The 20,401-nt window shown below is 44.2% G+C and overlaps 1 pseudogene; it reads left to right on the forward strand.

Annotated features, from left to right (window-relative positions):
* LOC140456858 (cyclic AMP-responsive element-binding protein 1 pseudogene) overlaps positions 1 to 14,212 on the forward strand; it is a 91,558-nt pseudogene extending 77,346 nt beyond the window's left edge.
* The last annotated feature ends 6,189 nt before the right edge of the window (positions 14,213 to 20,401 follow it).

Genomic DNA, 20,401 nt, shown 5'->3' on the forward strand with positions numbered 1-20,401 from the left:
TACTAGCAGCAAAATCAGTCCTCATCTGTAAGACCTACTGTGTAACTGTTCCACCAGCTCGATCACTCCACATCAGTCAGACCTACACTGTAACTGTTCCAGCACATGCATCACTCCCCATTTGTCTGGCCTCGTCTGTAACTGCTCCAGCAGCTATAGCAATTCATATCTGTCAGGCCTACTTTGGAACCGCTCCAGCAGGTATATGGCTCCCCATCTGTGGTAGGAGCAAGTGAGGACTGCAGGTGCTGGAGATCAGAACGTAAAAATGCGTTCACACATTTTGAAGCTCCCCATATGTGGTGCCCACTCTGACTCTTCTGTGAAAGGAGATATTTCACTCCTTTGTATGGCCTACACTGTAACTGCTCCAGCAGTAATATCACCCTCGTCTCTTCGGCATCGTATGTAAATGCCCCGACAGTGATCTCACTCCCCATCTGTCAGGCCTACTATGTAATTGCTCCAGCAGCTATGTATCTCCCCATCTGTCAGACTTTTTGTGTAACTGCTCTCGCACCTATCTCACTCCCCATCTGTCAAGCTTACACTAACTGCTCTGGCAGCGATATCACTCCCCATCTGGCAGGCCTACTCTGTAAATGCACCAGCAAATATCACTCCACAAATGTCAGGCCTACTCTGTAATTGTTCCAGCAGCAGTATCACTCCTCCTCCCTCAGGCCTACTTTCTAACTGCTCCAGCAGCGATATCACGCCCAATCTATCAGCCCTACTCTTCAACTGTTCAATCAGCTGTATCACACCCCATATGTGACGTCAACTCCATAACTGCTCCTAAAGCGACATCACTCCCAATCTGTCAGGCCGACCCTGTACCTGCTCCAGCAGCTATATCGCTCCCCATCTATCAGGACTATTCTGCAACTGCACCAGCAGCAATATCAGTCCTCATCTGTAAGGCCTACTGTGTAACTGTTCCACCAGCTAGATCACTCCACATCAGTAAGGCCTCCACTGTAGCTGCACCAGTACATGCATCTCTCTCCATTTGTCTGGCCTCCTCTGTAACTGCTCCAGCATTAATATCAATTCCCATCTGTGAGGCCTACTGTGGAACCGCTCCAGCAGGTATATGACTCCCTATCTGTGGTGCCTACTCTGTGACTGCTCTACCGGATATTTCACTCCTCCTGTATAAGGACTACACTGTAACTTCTCCAGCAGTAATATCACTCCCCTTCTCTTTGGCATAGTATGTAAATACCCTTGCAGCGATATCGCTCTCCATCAATCAGGGCTACTCTGTAACCGGTCCAGCAGCGATCTCACTCCCCATCTGCAAGGCCTACAATGCACTTGATCCAGTAGCTATGCATCTCCCCATCTGTCGGACGTTTTGTGTAACTGGTCTCGCACCTATGCACTCATCTGTCAGGCTGACTCTGTAACTGGTCCTGCAGCGATATCGCTCCCTATCTGGCAGGCCTACTCTGCAACTGCTCCAGAAGCTAGGTCACTCCCCATCACTCAGACCTCCTCTGTAACTGCTTCAGCGGCTGTATCACACCCTATCAGGCCTACTCTGTAAATACTTCCGCTGCTAGATCACTCCCCATCTGTCAGGCCTATCATGCCAACACCCACAAACGAAGCTGCATCAGAAAATTATTGCAACGAGCCAACATACACTGCAATGCAGAGGAACTATGCAGAGCAGAGGAAAATCACCTATACCGTGGATTCAAAATGAATGTGTACCCAATGGACACAGTCTCCCGATTGCTCAGCAACAAATCCAAACAAGCAGACAAATCACATCGAGAAACTCGAGCCACTCTCCCCGACATCAAAGATATCTCATAAATGAATGCCAGACTACTCTGCCCCCTGGACATCATGGTAGACCACAAACCCACGAATACACAAAATAGCAGCTAATGAACTTGAAAGACCCTATGCGGAAAATGAGCAAAATGAACAAAATACCGTGCAAGAACTGTAACAAACACGACATTGGACAAACAGGCAGAAAACTAGCCACCAGGATACATGAACACTAATTATCCACAAAAATACATGACCCTCTCTCACTACTATCCTCACACACGGAAGAAGAAGAACACTACTTCGACTGGTACAATACATCCATCCTAAGACAAACAAACAAAGACACGCACGACAATTCCTAAAAGAGTGGCATTCCAACCAGAACTCTATCAATTAACACATCAAGTTATACCCCCTCTACCACACCCTGAGAAAAGGAACAGGACGTGACTTCACCACAGGAAATAACATCCCCACCGGAAATGACATCACCAACCTAAAGAAACACAAACATATAAATAGCAAGAATGTTCAGCATTGCTTTGCGTGAGGTCCACTGAAGATGTTACCTAGTAGGGTAACGAAACGTCTGGAAATTAACCTTACAGCTCAACGAGCAAATCTACATCCAAACCTCCACCTGCGCTACAAATCTTCTCAAAACCCGCTGTCTGCAAGTGCATCAGCAGCTAAATCACTCCCCAAATGTCCAGCCTACTCTAACTATTCCAGCAGCTGTATCACTCCCCATCTATCAGACATACTCTGCAACTGCTCCAGCAGCCATATCACTCCCCATCTCTCAGGACTACTGTGACTGCTCTAGCAGCGGTAACACTCTCCATTTGTCAGGCCTGCTCTTTTACTGCTGCAGCAGCTTTATCACTCACCATCTGTCAGGCCTCCTCTGTAACTGCTCCTGCAGCTTTATTACTCCCCATCTCTCAGGCCGACTCTACGACTGCTCCAGCTGCAATATCTCTTTGTCAATCAGGGGATCTCTGTTTCTCCTCCAGCAGTGATATCACTCGCCATATGTCTGGCATTTTCTATACCTGCTAGATCAGTTATATGACTCCCCATCTCTCATGCCTACTCTATTGACACTCAACCGTCCGCATCATTCCCCATCCGTCAGGCCTACTGCTTAACTGCTCCAGCAGCTATATCAGTCAAAATCTGGCAGCCCATCTCTGCCACTGCTTCAGCAGCTGCAACACTCTCCATCTGTCAGACCTACTGTGCAAGTGCTCCAGCAGCTATAAGACCATAAGACCATAAGACATAGGAGTGGAAATAAGGCCATTCGGCCCAGCGAGTCCACTCCACAATTCAATCATGGCTGATGAGCATTTCAACTCCACTTACCTGCATTCTCCCTTAGCCCTGAATTCCTCGAGACAAGAATCTATCAATCTCTGCCTTGAAGACATTTAGCGTCCCGGCCTCTACTGCACTCTGCGGCAATGAATTCCACAGGCCCACCACTCTCTGGCTGAAGAAATGTCTCTGAGTTTACCACTCTAATTCTAAGGCTGTGTCCATAGGTCCTAGTCTCCTCACCTAACGGAAACAATTTCCTAGCATCCACCCTTTCCAAGCCATGTATTATCTTGTACATCTCTATTATGTCTCCCCTTAATCTTCTAAACTCCAGTGAATACAATCCCAGGATCCTCAGACGTTCCGCATATGTTAGACCTACCATTCCAGGGATCATCCGTGTGAATCTCCGCTGGACACGTTCCAGTGCCAGTATGTCCTTCCTGAGGTGTGGGGACCAAAACTGGACACAGTACTCCAAATAGGGCCTAACCAGAGCTTTATAAAGTCTCAGTAGCACAACGGTGCTTTTATATTCCAACCCCCTTGAGATAATTGCCATCATTGCATTTGCTTGCTTAATCATGGACGCAACCTGCATGTTGACCTTTAGAGAATCCTCGACCAACACTCCCAGATCCCTTTAGACTTTAGCTTTACGAATTTTCTCACCGTTTAGAAAGTAGTCTGTGCTTTTATTCTTTTTGCCAAAGTGCAAGACCTCGCATTTGTTCACGTTGAATTCCATCAGCCATATCCTGGCCACTCTCCCAAACTGTCTAGATCCTTCTGCAGCATCCCCACTTCCTCAGTACTACCTGCCTGTCCACCTAATTTTGTATCATCTGCAAACTTCGCTAGAATGTCCCCGGTCCCTTCATCCAGATCATTAATATATAAATGCGAACAGCTGTGGCCCCAACACTGAACCCTGCAGGACACCGCTCGTCACCGGCTGCCATTCCGAAAAAGAACCTGTTATCCCAACTCTCTGTCTTCTGTCAGACAGCCAATTCTCAATCCATCCCAGGAGCTCACCTCGAACATCATTGGCCATCACCTTGCTCAGCAGCCTCCCGTGTGGCACCTTATCAAAGGCCTTTTGGAAGTCTAGATAGACCCCATCTACTGGGTTTCCCCGGTCTAACCTACTTATCACCTCTTCAAACAATACCAACAGGTTTGTTAGGCATGACCTCCCCTTACTACATCCATGTTGAATTGTTCTAATCGGACTCTGCTCGAAGAATTTAGAAACCTCATCCTTAATGATGGATTCTAGAATTTTACCAACAACCGAGGTTAGGCTAATTGGCCTATAATTTTCCATCTTTTGTCTTGATGCTTTCTTGAACAATGGGGTTACAACAGCAATCCTCCAATCATCTGGGACTTTCCCGAACTCCATTGACTCTTGAAAGATCTCAACCAATGCCTCCGCTATTTCCTCAGCCACCTCTCTCAGAACTCCATAATGTATCCCATCGGGGCCAGGAGATTTATCAATTTTAGGACTTTTTAGCTTTTCTCGCACTATCCCTTTTGTAATGGCAACCATACTCAACTCAGCCCCCTGACTCCCTTTAAATTTGGGAATTGCTCATGTCATCCACTGTGAAAACTGACGCAAAGTACTTATTAATTTCTCCTGCTATTTCCTTATCTCTCATCACGAGCCTTCCAACATCAGTTTGAAGTGGCCCAATATCTACTTTTGCCTGTCATTTGTTTCTTATATATTGAAAGAAACTTTAATATCATTTCTAATATTACTGGCTAGCCTACCTTCATATTTGATCCTCTCCTTTCTTATTACTCCCTTTGGTATCCTCTGTTTGTTTTTGTAGCCTTCCCAATCTTCTGATTTCCCACTGCTCTTGGCCACTTTATAGGATCTCTCTTTTTCTTTAATAAATTTCCTGACTTCCTTTGTCAGCCATGGCTGTCTAATCCCTCCCCAGATAATCTTTCTTTTCTTGGGAATGAACCTCTAAAGTGTCCTCAATTATACCCACAAACTCCTGCCATTTTTATTCTACTGTCTTCCCCGCTAGCCTCTGCTTCCAGTCTATTTTTGTCAGTTCTTCTCTCATGCCTTCATAATTACCTTTATTTAACTGTAACACCATTACATCCGATTTTGCCTTCTCTCTTTCAAACTCCAGACTGAACTCTACCATATTATGACCGCTGCTTCCTAAGGGTTCCCTTACTTTAAGATCTTTTATAAAATCTGGTTCATTGCAAAGCACTAGGTCCAGAATAGCCTCCTCCCTTGTGGGCTCCATGATAAGCTGTTCCAAAAAGCCATCCTGTAAGCATTCCATGAATTCCCTTTCTTTGGATCCACTGGCAACATTATTTACCCAGTCCACCTGCATATTGAAGTCTCCCATGATCACTGTGACCTTGCCTTTCTGACATGCCTTCTCTATTTCCCGGTAGATGTTGCGTCCCTGGTCCTGACCACTGTGAGGTGGTCTGTACACAACTCCAATTATGATTTTTTTGGCTTTGTGGTTCATTAATTCCACCCACACAGACTCCACATCATCTGACGCTATGTCATTCAGTGCCATAGATTTAATTTTGTTCCTAACAAGGCAACCCCACCCCCCTCTGCCGACCTCCCTGTCTTTTCGATAAGTTGAAAATCCTTGGAGGTTTAACTGCCAGTCCTGACCCCCACCACCCCACCCCCGTAACCAAGTCTCTCTGATGACTACCACATCATAATCATTCGCTATGACTTGTGCCATTAGTTCATCTGCTTTGTTATGAATGCTACGAGCATTCAGGTAAAGTGGCTTAATGCTAACTTTCTTCTCATTAGAGATATTGGAAGTCATATGATGTCCTAAGTTATCCTTGCTTTTTTCTGCATTCCCAGTCTGCCTCAATTTTAAATCCGCCTGGACACATGGTATTCTGCTTTTTATCTTTCCATTTAATTCCATACTCCCTGTTGCTTTCACTTTCCCTTCCCCCCAACTCAGAAGTTTAAAGTCCTAGTGACCACCCTATTTATCCTCTTCGCTAGAACATTGGTACTTGATCGGTTCAGGTGGAGACAGTTCCCCCATGTTCAGGTGGAGGCAATGGTACACTTCCCCCATGTTCCAAAACTGATGCCAATGCACCATGAAGTGGAATACCTCTTTCCCACACCAATCCCTTAGCCACGTGTTTACTTGCCTATTTTTCTTGTCCCTATGTCAATTGGCAAGTGGCTCGGGCAGTAATCCAGAGATTATGACCCTTGAGGACCTGTCATTCAATTTCCTGCCTAGTGCTTCGTAATCCCAAACAGGTCCTCCACCCTAGTCTTGCCTATGTTGTTAGTACCAACGTGGACCACAACAATTGGATCCTCTCCCTTCCCCTCCAATATCCTTTCAAGCCGGTCGGAGATGTCCCGTAACCTGGCACCAGGCAGGCAACACACCATGCGAGACTCCCGATCCGGCTTGCAAAGGATACTATCTGTCCCCCTAATTATAGAATCCCATATAACCACTACTTGTCTATTAACTCCCCCCTCTTGAATGGCCTTCTGCACCATGGTGCCCTTGGTCAGTTGGCTCATCCTGTCCAGTGCCCTTTTCCTCATCCACACAGTGAGCAAGAATCTCGTACCTGTTTGACAAGGTTAAGGGCTGAGGCTCCTCCACTCCTGAACTGAGCTTCCCCCTACCTGCCTCACTTACAGTCACACTCTGATGAGCCTTATCACTAGCTGAATGTGAATTACTTAATCTCCCAGGTGTGACTGCCTCCTGAAACAAAGAGTCCAGGTAACTCTCCCCCTCCTGGATGTGCCACAGTGTTTGAAGCTCTATTTCCAGATCATCAACTCTGATCTGGAGTTCTTCCAGCAACCAACACTTGCTGCAGATGTGGTCACTGCCATTCACAATGTGATCAGCCAGCTCCCACATCATACAACGACAGCACATCACCTGCCCAGCCATCTCTGCTTAGTTAATTAATTACTTAGTTACTTTCTACAAGTTTGAGTTAGAATTCTTTCTGCTACCTCTCTGCTATAGTCTTTCCCTATATATATATCTATACACACACACTCACAAAGTAAATTTTTAACCAGTCACTGGTAAAGAAATAGAAAATCCTTACCTTACAAAAAAACCAGTGCAGTTAAGGAACTTAGAGGAGGAGGGTAGGTGGGAGATACTACAGGTTTACCCGCCTTCCTGATTTATATACTCACTGCTGTCCTTCCAGGCTGCCCTTCTGGTAGACGTCACTTCCCCTGCTGCTCCCGCTCTTTCTGTGAAGAGAGAGAGGAATAAAAAAATCACCGCTGCCCGCTACAGCTAAGTAATTTGAAAACAAACTGTCTTATCTTAGCTGTAGTCTTCACGGTTCGTTTTTACTCAGGCGCTGCCCTCACTCAAATACACAGCAGGATGGGTAAGGCCCGAGGGGAGCCTGTACTGGGGAGGGGATGTGTACCACAGCAGGATGGATCAGGCCCGAGGGGAGTCTGTACCGGGGAGGGGATGTGTCCCAGAGCAGGATGGGTAAGGCCCGAGGGCCATTTGTAACAGTGAGGGATTGTGTCCCACTGCAGAATGGTTAAGGCCTAAGGGCAGTCTGTACTGGGGAGAGGTTGCGTCCCACAGCAGGATGGGTAAGGCCTCAGGAGTGACCGAGAGCAAAGACCTAAAGACAGATCTGAGGGGTATCATTTTCCACAGAGGACGGTTCATATACGGAAAGGACTGCCAGGGGCACATGAGATTAACAAGAACAGTTACAACATGGAAAAGACATTTGTGCAGGAACATGGAGAGGAGAAGGTTTGAAGGACCATGAGCCAAAGGCAGGGAAATGCAACTCATTCAGTACAGGAAACCTGGTCAGCATTGATGACTTCGGCCAGAGAGTCATGCAGCACAGAAACAGACCCTAAGTCTTGGGATATTGGGGGAGTGGACTATCGTGACAAGGCATGTTGTTGAGACTGAAGTAAGTTAGAGAGATATGGATGGGAGTCTGGACTGGAGCAGGTTTCAAACATGTGAAGTGATTGGTGAGAGGGGAGGAAAGTACAGAGATAGGAACTGTTTTTAACGTTAGAATGATTGAAGACACTGATCCACAAGACAAGCCATAGATACAGTGTGGGAGAGGGAACACAGAACAGAACATTCCCAGATGGCATTCCCATCCTCTCGTGGAAGGCCTGTTTTCCCCTCTGTTGTACTGATGCTCACTAAGACAACACAGGCTTTGATTGATAACTGTGACACTCCCGATGTTGTCTTAGTAAAACAAACATACCGTAAAGGCAGTGACTGAACCTGGAGTGTGTCTGAACTGAGCTCCCCCTCCAGCACTATAGCGATGTCTTGTCCTGTTAGCTGATGTTTGGAGCCCTCTCATTGCTCTCTGCTCTGTGCACTGTGAGTGAACTTACCTCACTGCAGGATATATTGAAGGCTTCTGATCTCCCTGCATTTTGTCTCTCTGGCTGACAAACCATCTTGAATGAGGTGATGAATGAGACACCCAGCAGCTGGGAAGTCTATTAGGTTAGGACCTTCCTGATTACCTACAGGAGACAGAGAGATAGACAGAATAGGAAATTAGACTGTTGCAGTGAGGGCTACACATGTCAAATGGTACAGAGTCGCAAAGAAATCTGGAACATCCCAGTCTCCATCGTCTCTCTGGAGTGGAGAATTCTGTTGGCTCAGGATCTGGAGTAGCTGCAAGACCGAGGGACACTGTCAGAGGCAACACTTAGACCACACAGTGAGGGATACCACATGGAGGGATACTAAAGGATATCACCAGAGTGCAAGATCAAACAATTGTGAATGAAGAAAAGATTTTGATTCATGTTGCACTCGAATGCACAACGTGTGAGCAGGCGAAGTGATGGCCTAGTGGTATTATTGTTAGACAATTTATCCAGAAACTTAGCAACTGTTTTCTGGACACAGGTTCAAATCCCACCAATGCAAATGATTGAATGTGAATTAAATGCTTCAAAAAAGACGTAATTAAAAAACTGTGAGTATTAAGCAATTGCTGATGTTAAGAAAAATCCACCGGATGCATTCATGTCTTTCGTGAAGTAATCTAAGGTTGGTCTTTCCTCCGATTGTCCTCGACCACGATAACCCCGCCCTCCTGCACATTGACCTTCTCAAGATGGCGGCTCTGAGGCCCTTCCTCCCTCTTCCCTCAAACAAATGGCGGCCGTGACCCTGGGCTGCTTTTCCGACAGAGACCACCATCTCCTTATCCCGGCCTGGAGGGTATTTTTCGGGTTTTTTCACCTATGTCCGCGTTTTGTGAATTCTCTCCGCTCCTTTCTCCCAGTGAGTCTCCCACATGCCGCTCTCTGAAGCTGATCATCGCCGCACCCGGAGAAAGCTGCTCCATGTCTCACCGTGTCCTGGTTAATGTGACACTGCGCGTGCGTCGGAGGTTATCAGTGAGTTTATAGAGAATATTCATACCTGCACATAATCACGGGAGAAATATTATACATTAATAATTGCTCTATCGAGTTACAGTCATTGAGCTGATTCATATACAAATAGATTTTTTGGTCCAACTTAACCATACCGGCCAGGTATGTAAATTACCAACCGTTCTGGGAGTTTGAAAATAGGTTTGTTACTCGAGTTGTTACATCTTAACTATGTTGTCACAGTTACATCTTAACTATTTCTTTAAAACCTCACATTGTTTTATAAGAGGGGTTTAATGCTCCACTATGTAGTGAGAATGCTCCACAATGTAGTGTAAAATATAAGACCCACGTTGATACTGTCCTAGCTTACAGGAAGAATTTTTTGAAGGATTTCCAAAAAGAAGAAACCAGCAAGAGATTTTTACAGTATGCAGAAGGGGTAGAAGTTAATTGGGAGAAAATTCAAGCCAAAATTGAAATGAAAATTTCAAAAGAACGAGAGCGTGCAGCCACCAACACAAATTTAAATTCAACTGGATCCAGAAATACACACGTAAACCGGTAATTTAAGGCTCAGGATTGACAACTTTAGATGGACTTTACATGGATTTTACATAACAGACCGTTAATGTTAAAGATTTTCTACCTTTTGTTTATTGCTGAAGGAAACATTTGGAAGATTTTGGGATTGTAAGTTAAAATAAAGTTCAGTAAATTTATTTTTTATTACTGTACAATAAACAAATATTTTTCAAGTAATGTCATTTATTTGCTATTGAAAGTATATTTAATGTACTTTTCAAACAATTGTGTTTTTTTCTTCTGTATTAAATACAATGTAGAATTAATTTAGTTTGAAATAATCAATTTCAAAGGTTTGTGTTATAGTTCCAATCCCCTTGATAAATGTTCTTAATTTATGTTAATTGTAATAAATGACAAAAAAAACAAAAAAAAACAGAGATTGATAGATTCTTGTTGTCTCGGGGAATTAAGGGCTATGGGGAGAATGCGTTTAAGTGGAGTTGAAGTGCCCAGCAGCCATGATCGAATGGCGGAGTGGACACGATGGGCCGAATGGCCTTACTTCCACTCCTATGTCTTATGGTCTTATGATCATTCCTGCAAAACAGTTTGCTTTCTGATAAATCCTGAAGCGTTCACTCTCAAGAATGCATTCGCCTCGCTCCTCACTCACTCTGGTTGGAGGACCGGAAGCTGCTCTGTCCTCCAGTTCCGCCCCTTCCTCCCAGTTGCAGTGTTGATTGAGGCGCTCAGCAACAGAAACATTAAGGGACAAGGGAAGTTGGAGTCCATGCATTGTGTTGCTTTGAAAATATCCCGAATCTTGGACCGAGAGGGTAGCGTTCAATTCACAGATGGTGCAGGTGTGTGTAAAAACAACTTTGAACAGGTTCATGAGGGAAAACAAAGGAAGTCAGGAACCGAGTAAAAACAATAGAAAACGCATACAATTTGGTGGGGCTCTCAATACCCAGATGATTTTAGTCTTTACCAAGTGTTTCAGGGTCCCAATACAGTCTGTTCCACTCTTCCTTCTGCACAGACATATACCACGATTGTGGGGCAAAGTGTTGTGGTGGGATATAAAGGTGCCTTTCTGGACCTCCCTCAGTTTTGGAGGGGAAAATAGAAGAGAAGGAGTCGGGTTTTGTACGGAGTTACCTGTTCTCCTCCTGTTGCAGCATCTTATTATTGCCCTGACTCTACCTCGTACATGTTTGGTAGAGATCAGTGGCGTTTCATAAGCCCACAGTCCAAGATCTGTCACTCTGTTTAAGACAGCAGAAATCTCTTTTAGCACTATAGTCATGACGTGCATGGACCTGTTGCAGTGCTTCAAAGTCCATGAGGCAGCCGTACTCTCTATGATAGACAGACTGAGTTTGGAACCTCCTCTGTCCTTAAGACTTTATGCACTGCTTGCGCTCTTCCATTTCCCCGTTGCACGTTCCCTTTCCAACCCACCCCATCTGCATCACTCCACAGTTGGAGCTGTCAAGGGCAGAAGTCTGTGGAATAGCTTCCCTAACCTTCTCTATCCTCCTTTTTAAGATGTATTTAAAAATCGTTCTCTTTAATCAACGTTTTGATCATCCATGAAGCACCTGAGGAGATTTGCCATTGTAAAAGTTCCATACAATGCAAGTAGTTGTTGTTATTGCCATACATTAGGAGAAACAGGAATGATGCAGTCAAAATTCTAACAAGAAAGTCACTGTTAGGCGTAGTGTATAGGCCACCAAATAATTACATCACATTGGCATGGGCAATAAACAAATAAATAACTAATGCCTGTAAAAATGGTACAGCTATTATCGTGGGTGATTTTAATCGACATGTAGATTCGTCGAACCAGCTCAGTCAATGTAGCCTTGAGGAGTTCATTAAGTGTATCCATATAGTTTTCTTGAACAGTATGGAATGGAAATGACAAGGGAGCAAGCTATCCAAGATCTAGCCCTGTGCAATGAGGCAGGAATAATTAATGACTTCAGAGATAGGGATCCCCTGGGAAGAAGTGATCACCGTATGTTTGAATTAGAATACATATGGAGAGTGTGAAGATAAAATCTAATAACTGGGTCCTGTGCTTGAACACTGGGAACGACAATAGAATGAGAGAGAATCTGGATAAAGTCGACTGCAAACAAAAATTTTATGGTGGGAAGTTGATGAGCAGATTTGACGAATCGATGAAAAGGAAGGACTATATGAAAAGGCATACTCGGCAATGGGTATCTGAGGAAAGTGATCAAATTAGACCATAAGTCCATAAGACATAGGAGTGGAAGTAAGGCCATTCGTCCAATCGCGTCCACTCCACCATTTAATCATGGCTGATGGACATTTCAACTTCACTTACCCGCATTCTCCCCATAGCCCTTAATACCTTGTGACATCAAACATTTATCAAGCTCTACCTTGAATACATTCAGCATCCCAGCCTCCACTGCACTCCGTGGCAATGAATTCCACAGGCCCACCACTCTCTGGCTGAAGAAATGTTTCGACATTTCTGTTCTGAATTGATCCCCTCTAATTGCAAGGCTGTGCCTACTGGTCCTAGTCTCCTCGCCTAACAGAAACAATTTCCTAGCGTCCATCCTTTCCAAGCCATGTATTATCTTGTAAGTTTCTATTAGATCTCCCCTTAATCTTCTAAACTCCAATGAATACAATCCCAGGATCCTCAGCCATTCCTCATATGTGAGACCTACCATTCCAGGGATCATCCGTGTGAATCTCTGCTGGACACGCTCCAGTGCCAATATGTCCTTCCTGAGGTGTAGGGACCAAAACTGGACACAGTAATCCAAATGGGGCTTTTTAAAGTCTCAGTAGCACATCGCTGCTTTTATATTCCAAACCTCTTGAGATAAGTGACAACATCGCATTCACTTTCTTAATCACGGACTCAACCTGCATGTTGACCTTTAGAGAATCCTCGACTTGCACTCCCAGATCCCTTTGTACTTTGGCTTTATGAATTTTCTCACCGTTTAGAAAGTAGTCTGTGTTTGTATTCTTTTATCCAAAGTGCAAGACCTCGAGTTTGCTCACATTGAATTCCATCAGCCATTTCCTGGACCACTCTCCCATACTGTCTAGATCCTTCTGCAGCCTCCCAACTTCCTCAGTTCTACCTGCCTGTCCACCTAACATCGTATCATCAGCAAACTTCGCTAGAATGCCCCCAGTCCCTTCACCAACATCATTAATATATAATGTGACCATGCAGGTAACCATGCCTGAGATCTAATCAACAACAAGTCAAGCAGTAACGTCAGTGCAATTGCCGAATGGGCAGACTGTTCAATTCCAAGGAGTAATCCAAGCACCTCAGTCCTCAGTCATAGAGTCCCCTCAAGTTCAGACTGTTCAGATTTCTATTATACTTGAAAATGAGCACTCCCAGGAATCTGCTTAGCATGACTGACTTTCAGAAACATAGAGAAATTCTATCGAGACAGCCTTTGACAGGAAAATCCTGAATGAACTTTCTTCTGATCCCCTGGTGTGCCAAGAAATCGATGAGGAGAAATCAGAAGAAGAGTCTGTCTCAACCATAACTACAATGACGATGCAGGCACCCATCTATCAGACTCGCAGCGGACAATACATTGCTATTATACAGGGGGGAGCAATTCAGCTGGCCAACAATGGTACAGATGGAGTGTAAGGACTCCAGACACGAACAATGACCAATGCAGCTACAGCCAAGGTTGGAGCAGCCATTATACAGTATGCACAGAGCCCTGATGGACAGCAAATCTTTGTGCCGGGCAGCCAAGTGCTTGTACAAGGTGCTGCTGGAGATGTCCAAACCTATCAGATCCGTACAACTCCTAATTCCACTGCTGGTCAGGGAATGTTTTGGCATCTTCACCAGTCCTGCAAAGCCAGCCCCAGAATGCTGAAGAAACCACTCATAAATGTGAAATCCGCCTCATGAAAAACAGGGCAGCAGCTCGAGAGGGCCGTCGCAAGAAGAAAGAGTGTGTGAAATGGTTGGAGAATTGGGTTGCTGTTCGGGAAAATCAAATTGAAAGAGAAAGCGTACAATGTGGCCAAAAACAGCATAAAACGAGAACTGGGAAAACATTAAAGGTCAACCGAAAGCCGTAAAAGAGCTATAATGAAAAATAATATAGAACATGAGAAAAGTAAACTAGCACAGACTATAAAGACAGAGAAAATGAGAAGAAGCATTTAGATATGTGACATCATAATGGAGGATACTGATATCTTTCCAGTAACTAGCAAAGAGACAAAGGTAGGTGAGGATTTGGAAACTATCATTATTACAGAACAGCTAGTTTTATTTATTTGTTTTTCTTTGTTTTTATTAAAACAGTGAAGGGGAGAGTAATTCCTGCTTTTTTATACCCCCGCACTACCGCCTAACTGCGGTAGTGCTTATTTTTTCCCCAGCACCCATGGCGTGTGTGTGCAGGTGTGAGACACAGTGAAAGACACAAAGTGCACGAATCTTTATTCAATTTCCACCAAAAGGAAAATAGGAAAACACCCGAGTGGCCAGTGACAAGCACTGCCCTTCACATCAAAGGGCAATGCTGTGTGATCAAAACAGTGAAGGGGAAGGTATGGACTAAATCAAAATAGAGTTGGACAGGGAAATGATACACTTCACTCCCTGCGGCGCCCACCTCTCCCTGAACAACCCCAGGGTGTTGCTGGACACCGCGTGCTCCTTCTCCAAGGACACCCGGGCTCTAACGTAACCCCGGAAGAGGCAACAGCTAGTTTTAGACTGTTTGGAGGTAATTGAGCTAATAATAGAAAATGCTCCTGACCTTGATGGAATGCATCCCAGGGTACTAAAAACGATGCCAGGAAAAATAGCAAATGCACTGGCAGTAAATTTCCAAAATTCATTGGACTCTGTGGCAGTCCCAGCAGATTGGAAAACAGCAAAAGTGATGCCACTGTTTTTAAAAGGAGGTGGACAAAACGTGGGGAATTATAGACCAGTTAGTTTATTCTCTGTAGTGGGAAAGATGTTTGGGTCTATTATCAAGGAAGAAATAACAGGGAATCTCGATGGAAATTGTCCCATTGTACAGACACAGCATGGGTTCATGAAGGGCAGGTCATGCTTGACCAAACTTGTAGAATTCTATGAAGACATTTCAAGCAAGGTGGACAACGGGGAAACAGTGGATGTGGTGTAGCTGGATTTCCAAATGACCATCAACAAGGTGCTGTACAAGAGGCTATTGCATAATATAAGGGTGCATGGCGTAAGGGGTAGAAGATTGGTTGACGAATAGGAAGCAAAGTGTGGGGATAAATAAGTATTGTTCTGGCTGGCAATCATTGACAAGTAGTGTGCCTCAGGGATCAGTGTTGGGACTGCAATTATTTACAATTGATACAGATGATTTGGAGTTGGAACTGTGAGAAACAAAGCCCACTCACTTCAATAACTTCAGTCCGAGACAAGATCTGAATCATTAGTGTCATTTATGTTACACATGCAAGTGGGTGTGATGTCCAGTGTCTATAAGGCAGCGGACATACACACACCAAATTCAATTCATACATAATATTTTTTAGTTTTGATGTCTTTTGTTTTACATTGCTCCTCCCCTGCTTACATCATCCACTTCCCGAAGACCGGCCCCGTTTACCCCTGTTTATCTCTTGCCTTATCTGACCTTGTCTGTGACAAAATGCTTATTCCTGGCCTCACAAGGCTGTTTGACCTCATCCTGCTGTAGGTCATTGTTCGGCATATTCTTTCTTCATCATTATCTACCCCCTTCATCTGTGCCTTTCCCAAGGCCGTTCTGATCCCTATGACCCTTTTAATTGGGGTTTGTTCCTCTGTCTCTGTAAAAGTGGGAAACAGATGTTTATACCTACTGTTTGTACAGGTGTATCTAGCTTAAATTCATCCCCTCACAACATCTTATCTACTTGCCTGTAATGTCTACCATTGTTTTGCAGTCACATTTCATTCTGACATACAATTTTAGCTAATACAAAAACAATTATATATTTCCTCCACATCGTTTCCATTCTTGTTGACTCAGCTCGTGGCTAAAACAATTCCACACTGGTGTGAGTTTATTTTACTTTGTGAAATGGAATTGCAGAATTGCAGAAGTAACATTAATTTACCTATATCTCACAATTTCCCCCTTTTCTTTAATTACCATTTGTTATCTTCTGCATTTTTCTTTTAGGGGCACCTGTTTCATCAAGGCTGTTTCAATCAGTCTTGGGTGAGCCCTCGTATACAGGGTATGATACAACAGGCAATAGACACTAATACCCCAACTACTATTATCAGGGAAGTAAGGATAGAAACCACCAACCCCTTTCATTTTCCAAACCACGATTCAAGCCATCCTGTGAGAGATGTGTCCAGTCCTGAATTCTCAGCCAGTTCCTCTGCTAAGGTAGTCAATCCCCTTAAGGCCCGAGTAATTGAACCATCAGGTGCAGTGTTATTAGGAATAAAGGTACAACAACTTCCTCCTAACATCACACACACACACCCTTTTTCTGCCAAAATCATATCAAGGGCTATTCTGTTTTCCCATGCCATCCTACTTGTCGCATCAAGCTGGTCTGATATTCCTTTAACCGCATCTCTTGTATAATTTATAAATCGCTGTTGATTATAGAAAATGTAATTTATCCAATCTACATTTTTATTAATTGTTACCCACCAAACGAGAGCTGACTCAAAGCCTACTGCAATCTGGTTACGAGCCTTGAATTCATCCGGTACTCCCCTAGGGACTCCTACAGAATCGAGATAAATCCTATCATCGAAAGAAGGGTCTAACAGTAATCTCTTACCCCTTCCTTTTTCACTACTATCTTTTCCTTCTCAAATGCCAGGGTAAATGGAATTGCCAATTGTACATTTGCACATATCCCTCTCCAATTTGGAGGTAGCCTGTGTCTCAATATTTTGCCTCCACAGTACCACCACAGATCTGCTCGGCGAACCTTCAGTGCTGAGTAGTTCCCTCCCTTCTCCGTTTCGGTAACATGCTTAATCTCTGTACATCGTTTCAGCTCCCCCAAATCTTTCGACCGACTTGTACCTCGTCTACGCACACACGATGTGTGATTTCCAACTGCAGCGGAAAACAGGGGGTGGAGCTTTTGCATCGTTCTTCTCCAAGGGAGGGAACATCAGAGATAGGGATGTACAATTCCTATCATTCCATGCAGTCTCATCCTGATACAGGGCTATCATACATTTCATGCCCTTCCTGTCTCGCTTCCACCTGAGCGGAAAGGGAACCACCTGGGCCACTGGCCGACCGGAGACACATGGAAAGCAATTGCTTTTGTTCAGACTTTTTACAGTATACTTTACCCATTCAACCCAGGCATTTGCATCCTCGTACCCAGTTGCTATTTAAATGGTCTGTTTCAAGTCCTTTACCTCTATAAATTTTACTAGTTTCGGATCAGTGGGAGGGGTGAAAGATTGTATCTTATTACCCAGTAGTTCTACCCGTTTTCCCCGTCCTATGCTAATTCGAAAACAATAGCCCAAGAAATCCTTCCCATTTGCTTTCATTTCTATCCCAAATATTTCATTTCATTGTATCTCATAGATCCCCCCCCCCCCAGGATTATTTCATGCCATGTGGTTTTCCTTATTGTTGGGTATATTGGGTTACACTTTTTATCGGGACAATCGCGAGCTGGTTGGAAGGGGGTCCGGTGTACTGTGACGAGACCATTATACGAAGTACCATCCCCAAGGCCATCCCCATAGGAATTAAAACGTATCTCATAGCTGCAGTACTGTCTCTGATTATCTACATTCCCACAATTTATTAAGCTGCATACATCAGCGTCTATTACTTGTGATTACCGGATTCAGGAACCGTTAATAATACATATGAAAATGATATTTGATGAAATCCCAATACTAAGAGGGCTAGCATCATAACTCTAAGCATTCCCAGTATTATATACATCATGCTGAAGCACAAAAAGACTTAATAAACAATCTTACAGAAATAATCCCGTGCTCGCGTCGCCACTGTATAATTTGTTACTCAAAGTCTCTTTAGTTTGAGTTTCAGCGGATCTTGCATTGATTCGGCTGAACAGACTTCTTCTTCCACGGAAGGGTCCACTGGCCCAATGATCAGCGTGTAATGAGTCCAGCCTTTCTCCGCCGTCCTTATTGCCGTTTCGATAGTCAAAAGAGCCTGGTACGGCCCTTCCCAGTCCGGCTGCAATTTAGTCTCTGTCCATGATTTTACTAAGATCCAATCGCCCGGTCGGATGGAATGAACGATGAATTAAAGGGGTGGAGTCTGTGCCAATACACCCTGTTTCCTGAGGAAAGACAGAGAGGATGACAAGCCCAGTATGTACTTCTTCAAAAACAAATATTTAGTTTCGGGAATTGGCAATTCTCCATTCGTTCCCAAGTAAGGTAATCCAAATAAGATTTCATAGGGGGATAGTCCCAAATCTTTCCTTGGGGTTGTTCGTACTCGCAAGAGAGCTACAGGTAAACATTTGGTCCAAGGGAGTCTGGTTTCTATTATCAATTTAGAGAGCTGTCATTTGAGTGTTTGGTTCATTCTCTCAAACCTTCCCGATGATGGCGGGTGCCATGGAGTATGGAACTCCCAGGAAATTCCCAACCCTTTCGTTACCCCCTGTAACACTTTAGAGGAAAAGTGAGTTCCTTGATCGGAATAAATATGGTTCACGAGCCCATATCGGGGAATTATGTGCTCCAATATTGTTTTAGACACTCCACTCGCCGTGGCGGTAGCTAGGGGGTATGCCTCAACCCAACCAGATAGATGATCTACTATGACCAACATATAGTTTAGTCTGCCTACCCTGGGGAGTTCAGTATAATCTACTTGTACACTCTGGAAATGTCGCAATCCTGGGTCTCTTCCTCCCAGGGTCTGTTTTCTCAAGACTTTCTTATTTACGTTTTTGAATATGAGACATCCCTCACATATTTGTTTAGCAATTGTATATATCCCTTCACATCCATATTCCCTAAGAAGTAAATCACACATTGCTTGTACTCCCCAATGGCTGCCTTGGTGTAGGACAGCCATAATCTCTCGCATCATCATTTTGTTTAACATTTCCCTTCCATCAGGTAACCTCCAATGCCCGTCTGCTGTTTTTTACAGCCCCGAAATCTCTCAATTCATTTTCTTCGCTTTCAGAAAATAAAAGAGGCTTCCCGAGGACCTGGGACAGTAGGTTATAGGGAATGAATCACCACTTATTGTGGGTTCAGGGCGGCTTCCCTAGCCACTTCATCGGCTAATGTATTTCCCCTAACGTCTGATTCATTTCCTTTCTGATGACCATTTATATGCACTACTGCTATTTCTCGGGGGAGTAAGAGGGATTCTAAGACCCGTTTAATCAATTCTTCATGTACTAATTCCTTCCCCCACCTCTGGGTTAATACTCCCAAAGCCGCTCCCTTATCCTCGGCAGCCAAGAGGTGGAAAGGTTTATCTACAGAAGGTAAGGCTGACACGGGGGCATGGATCAGATCTCTTTTGAGTTTCTCAACTAGTTCTTTTTCCTCATCATCCCAACTTAGACATTTTGATTCCACATCTAATAGTTTGAGATATAATTTCTTAGTCTTCTGTGCATAGGAATCTATCCACAATCTGCAATAACCCGTTTGACCCAAAGATTTGCGAAACTCCCGTTCAGTGCTGGGCAGCAGCATTCCCACTATTCCCACTATTCCCTCTATCCGGGCTTATCTTTCGCTTTCCCTCACTAACTAAATGTCCCAAGTATTTCACTTCTTGCTCCACATATTGTAGTTTGTTTTTAGATACTCGCAGTCCCTGCTGACCCAGGAAATTCAATAATTTGTTAGTGGCTTCTACTACTCTTTCTCTTCTCTTTCCTGTTACTAAGAGGTCGTCTACGTACTGCAACAGGGTAGTCCCCTTGGGGCTGCTAAATTTCTCCAATATTTGTTCTAACATCTGTTCAAATAAATTCGGGGATTCCATAAACCCCATGGGGAAGCACAGTACACCGGTATTGCTGTTTTCGTCCTGTCTTAGGGTCTTGCCACTCAAAGGCAAACAAATTCCTCCTTTCGTCTGCCAAGGGACAAGCCCAAAAGGCATCCTTTCAATTTATCACACTAAACCATTTGTGGTCATGAGGGACCTTACTTAATAAGATATAGGGGTTTGGCACCACTGGGTGCCTGATCTGTAGTATTCGATTTAATGTTCTCAAATCCTGCACCAATCGATAAGTTCCATCGGATTTCCGCACTGGTAGTATTGGAGTATT

This window comes from Chiloscyllium punctatum, chromosome 31 (assembly GCF_047496795.1).
Source record: "Chiloscyllium punctatum isolate Juve2018m chromosome 31, sChiPun1.3, whole genome shotgun sequence".
Classification (NCBI taxonomy): Eukaryota; Metazoa; Chordata; class Chondrichthyes; order Orectolobiformes; family Hemiscylliidae; genus Chiloscyllium; species Chiloscyllium punctatum.